Genomic DNA, 5,523 nt, shown 5'->3' with positions numbered 1-5,523 from the left:
TAAACCAGTAGTCAGTAGTCATATGCCATTGAAACCAGTAGTCAGTAGTCATATGCCATTGAAATCCAGTAGTCATATGCACATTGAAACCAGTAGTCATATGCCATTGAAACCAGTAGTCATATGCTACCGAAACCAGTAGTCAGTTAGTTCATATGCCATTGAAACCAGTAGTCATATGCCATTGAAGAAACCATGAAACCAGTAGTCATATGCCATTGAAACCAGTAGTCATATGCCATTGAAACCAGTAGTCATATCATAGTCCATTGAAAACCAGTAGTCATATGCCATTGAAACCAGTAGTCATATGCCATTGAAACGATCAGTAGTCATATGCCATTGAAACCAGTAGTCATATGCCATTGAAACCAGTAGTCATATGCCACTGAAACCAGTAGTCATATGCCATTGAAACCAGTAGTCATATGCCATTGAAACCAGTAGTCAGTAGCATGCCATTGAAACCAGTAGTCATATGCCATTGAAACCAGTAGTCATATGCCATTGAAACCAGTAGTCATATGCCATTGAAACCAGTAGTCATATGCCATTGAAACCAGTAGTCATATGCCATTGAAACCAGTGAGTCATATGCCATTGAAACCAGTAGTCATATGCCATTGAAAACCAGTAGTCATATGCCATTGAAACCAGTAGTCATATGCCATTGAAACCAGTAGTCATATGCCATTGAAACCAGTAGTCATATGCCATTGAAACCAGTAGTCATATGCCATTGAAACCAGTAGTCATATGCCATTGAAACCAGTAGTCATATGCCATTGAAACCAGTAGTCATATGCCATTGAAACCAGTAGTGCCATATGCCACTGAAACCAGTAGTAGTCAGTAGTCATATGCCACTGAAACCAGTAGTCATATGCCATTGAAACCAGTAGTCATATGCCATTGAAACCAGTAGTCATATGCCATTGAAACCAGTAGTCATATGCCATTGAAACCAGTAGTCATATGCCATTGAAACCAGTAGTCATATGCCATTGAAACAAGTAGTCATATGCCATTGAAACCAGTAGTCATATGCCATTGAAACCAGTAGTCATATGCCATTGAAACCAGTAGTCATATGCCATTGAAACCAGTAGTCATATGCCATTGAAACCAGTAGTCAGTAGTGCCATTGAAACCAGTAGTCATATGCCATTGAAACCAGTAGTCATATGCCATTGAAACCAGTAGTCATATGCCATTGAAACCAGTAGTCATATGCCATTGAAACCAGTAGTCATATGCCACTGAAACCAGTAGTCAGTAGTCATATGCCACTGAAACCAGTAGTCATATGCCATTGAAACCAGTAGTCATATGCCATTGAAACCAGTAGTCATATGCCATTGAAACCAGTAGTCATATGCCATTGAAACCAGTAGTCATATGCCATTGAAACCAGTAGATCATATGCCATTGAAACCAGTAGCTCATAGTTAATATGGACATGGTCGCTTTGATTGATCTGTTTGTCGGTAGTCAGCACAGTGGGCTCCCTGTCATTAGTTTTAGAGCCCTTTCCTACAGTCAAATTAACTTGTGACCTCATGGGTGGAATGTTATTCATATTTTTCATCATTTCATAATTCGTGTTGTTATATTTCAGTCTTCTGTGATGAATATAACGTGTAATATTGGGATTCAAACTCTAAATGTAATACATTTCTACTCTATATCTGACATGGTACGAGGAGGAGTCTTCTGTTTTTTAAGCCCATAACCATGTATGGGAGGTGTATACTTTTGTTTCATAGTAGATTTGTTTAAGACTACCGAGAAACACTCAGTGATCCCGATTTAGCCCACCTGCATTATTACAAATATTCAACTAATGTCTTCAGTCATATAATGTGTAGTAGAATGGCATGAAATGTATTTTTCCCATTCAAAGAAAGAAACACGATATCTGATGTAGCCTGTAGCCCAGACCTGTACGCTATACGCCCTCAGCCATGCCTTCAACAGTCTTTTTTTACCAACAGTGATTGAGTTATATTATTAGCTTGAATTAAGACTATCCGATCTACTCATCACATTACGAATAGGAGGCCATTTTACATAAGTCTGTAAATGCGATGACGAATGGCATGATTTATTATACAGGTGCATTTTTATGGTGAAAATGTACTTCCCAAACTTAACTCTCTCTCTCCGCCTGCAAAGGCTAGTGATTTAGCTGTTCGTTACTCGTCTTGTTGGCTGAGGAAAAGTAAATGTGGACAGTTATTCTAACAGCTTCAAAGTGAGCGGTAGACACACGGCGTTGCGTCCTCGACTTGCATGTTCTGTTAAGATGAATTACCATAATCGAAATGGGATTTCTGTCATTCTGAACACCGTGGTTCGACGCCCTAATCAGGTTACGCACACGATTCATATGGTTCCGGTACATTTTCAAAATCCTGCTGGTGAAATGTCCAGCGCCACATTTTCATACCTGAAACGCTGGTACACGGTCTACTCTGTGCCAGAAACCCTCCTGGGAGGAATCAGGGAGGCAGCTATTAGCGGTTTGGCTATGTTTCTTTGCCCGTGTCAGTTAATTTGATCCTCCACCTCTCCCCTGCCTTTAAACCCCTCTCTCCTCTTTAATTCCTCCTTCTATCCTAAGTCCACTCTGCGTCAGGGGAGGATGAGGGACGAAGTGACCGTTCCACCCGAACGACCCAGCATTGCTGCCAGCCAAGCCCCTCCCCCACTGCACCCTATCACCATGGCGATCCCCTCCGAGCCCTGAGCTCTGGTCAGCTGACCAACCGCAAGTGAGTCTCTCTCTCTCTCTCTCTCTCTCTCTCTCTCTCTCTGCCTCTCTCTCGCTCTCTCTCTCTCTCTGCCTCTCTCTCTCTCTCTCTCTGCATCTCTCTCTCTGCTCTCTCTCTGCATCTCTCTCTCTGCCTCTCTCTGCATCTCTCTCTCTCTCTCTCTCTGCTCTCTCTCTCTGCTCTCTCTCTCTCTCTCTCTGCTCTCTCTCTGCTCTCTCTCTCTCTCTGCCTCTCTCTCTCTCTCTCTCTCTCTCTCTGCCTCTCTCTCTCTCTCTCTCTCTCTCTCTCTCTCTCTCTCTCTCTCTCTCTCTGCTCTCTCTCTCTCTCTCTCTCTCTCTCTCTCTCTCTGCCTCTCTCTCCTCTGCCTCTCCCTCTCTCTCTCTGCCTCTGCCTCTCTCTCTGCCTCTCTGCCTCTCTCTGCCTCTCTCTCTCTCTCTGCCTTCTCTCTCTCTGCCTCTCTCTCTCTGCCTCTCTCTCTCTCTCTGCTCTCTCTCTCTCTCTCTGCCTCTCTCTCTCTCTCTCTGCCTCTCTCTCTCTCTCTGCCTCTCTCTCTCTCTCTCTCTCTCTCTCTCTCTCTCTCTCTGCCTCTCTCTCTCTGCCTCTCTCTCTGCCTCTCTCTCTCTCTCTCTCTCTGCCTCTCTCTCTCTCTCTCTCTCTCTCTGCCTCTCTGTCTGCCTCTCTCTCTCTCTGCCTCTCCCTCTCTTTCTCTGCCTCTCCCTCTCTTTCTCTGCCTCCCTCTCTTTCTCTGCCTCTCCCTCTCTTTCTCTGCCTCTCTCTCTCTCTCTCTCCACAACTGCTCCCATGGCGATAGTGACACAAACAAGCACAGATTTCTGAGTCTCTTTGGGAAGTATTGGCTGGGAGGTGAAGAGGGCTGCTTCACTGCAGCAAAAATACCAGCTCAGCTCAAAGGCATTGTTTTTTTCTGTCAACTCCAAGTAGAATCTAGGAGGGGGGATTATTAGATGTTTGACATTTAATTTCCTTTTATCCTGAGGGTGTTGACTGGCTGGTGTCTTCTCTTTTACCTGGGAAGTGAGGTTCCTACCAGAGTCATATCTTTATTATATCATTCATATTTATTTGAAAAATCTAGCTCTGGATCCTACAGCGTTTTATTGACAGGTGTCAGTGTGTGTCTAACGTGTCCGTGTCCCTGGGTCAGGTAGAGTCTGATGCATCAAGTGAAATGCCAGTCAACCTGAGTCATTTTTACATTCTGTTTGATATGATTACAGACATGGAAGCTGGTAAATGTGGAGACTCCGGAGGTACATACTGTACCCAGTGTTGACTCTTGCACGGTGTGACACTGCATGAGTGGGCCCTATTTATTGACTCACATTATAGGAATGAGTTTAGAAAAAGATTGTGTATGGTTTGGAATGTCAAATTGATTCGATTGGCTGGGTCAATTGTGCGTTTTAACACCTATAACAGATGTGATATTACTAACTACAATATTTGCAACAAGTAACAGTACAGTTACCAATGGAGTTGAAATGGCAGTGTCTACTCTATAACATTGAGGTAGAAAATGTCAACACTTTTCTCTGTGCTCATTCTCGCGTGTGTGTGTGCGCGTGCATGCGTGCGTGTTCGTGTGTTTCTGTGTCTGTCCCTCAGTGAGGCCATCCAGTCCCTGCAGGAGGAGGTGGGCAGACTAAAGGAGCGACTCGAGGGCAGTCTGAGACAGACCAACCCTCCCAGTCCTGTTAGAGCGCCCCCCTCAGCCCAGGATGGCCACACACACTCTCTCAGCTCAACACCTCGTACCAGGTTCGCCTTTTCTTTTTACCGTGGCACTTTTTCTCATCAGACTTGTGTTACTGTTGAAACTGGTTTATTGACATTTTTACTGGTCCATAAGGGCTCTGGTCAAAAGTAGTGCACTATATAGGAACAGGGTTCTATAGGGCTCTGTTCAAAAGTAGTGCACTATATAGGGAACAGGGTTCCATGGGGCTCTGGTCTAAAGTAGTGCACTATATAGGGAATAGGGTTCTATAGGGCTCTGGTCTAAAGTAGTGCACTATATAGGGAATAGGGTTCTATAGGGCTCTGTTCAAAAGTAGTGCACTATATAGGGAATAGGGTTCTATAGGGCTCTGTTCAAAAGTAGTGCACTATATAGGGAATAGGGTTCTATGGGGCTCTGGTCTAAAGTAGTGCACTATATAGGGAATAGGGTTCTATAGGGCTCTGTTCAAAAGTAGTGCACTATATAGGGAATAGGGTTCTATAGGGCTCTGTTCAAAAGTAGTGCACTATATAGGGAATAGGGTTCCATAGGACTCTGGTCAAAAGTAGTGCACTATATAGGGAATAGGGTCTCATTGTCTTTCTTTCAGCGTTTCTGATTTGTAATGTTCCTTTTGATGTCTCTACTCTCTCAGGTCTGCTCAGCGAAGGAGGGATGGTGGTAGAGAGGAGAGCAGGGAGGAGAGGAGGTGGGGTGAGGAGCAACAGGTGGAGGAGAGGTCTCCGGGTTGACTCCTAGAAGATCAGCCTCTGTTCCCAGACAGAGACCTGAACTGGACATTAGTGAGTTATACATTTACATTTAAGTCATTTAGCAGACGCTCTTATCCAGAGCGACTTACAAATTGGTGCATTCACCTTATGACATCAGTGGGACAGTCACTTAACAATAGTGCATCTAAAACTTAGGGGGTGGGGTGAGAGGATTACTTAACCTATCCTAGGTATTCCTTAAAGAGGTGGGGTTTCAGGTGTCTCCGGAAGGTGG

The 5,523-nt window shown here is 44.4% G+C and overlaps 1 long non-coding RNA gene across 1 annotated transcript; it reads left to right on the top strand.

Annotated features, from left to right (window-relative positions):
• Nucleotides 1-2,626: 2,626 nt before the first annotated feature.
• On the top strand, nt 2,627-5,256 carry LOC124030712. The gene is made up of 3 exons (XR_006838017.1): nt 2,627-2,774; nt 4,401-4,553; nt 5,171-5,256. It is a non-coding gene; the product is annotated as an uncharacterized LOC124030712 (long non-coding RNA).
• The last annotated feature ends 267 nt before the right edge of the window (nt 5,257-5,523 follow it).

The sequence above is a fragment of the Oncorhynchus gorbuscha genome, unplaced genomic scaffold (genome assembly GCF_021184085.1).
Source record: "Oncorhynchus gorbuscha isolate QuinsamMale2020 ecotype Even-year unplaced genomic scaffold, OgorEven_v1.0 Un_scaffold_14253, whole genome shotgun sequence".
In the NCBI taxonomy this organism is placed as follows: domain Eukaryota; kingdom Metazoa; phylum Chordata; class Actinopteri; order Salmoniformes; family Salmonidae; genus Oncorhynchus; species Oncorhynchus gorbuscha.
This window is presented reverse-complemented; position numbering and strand designations above follow the sequence as displayed.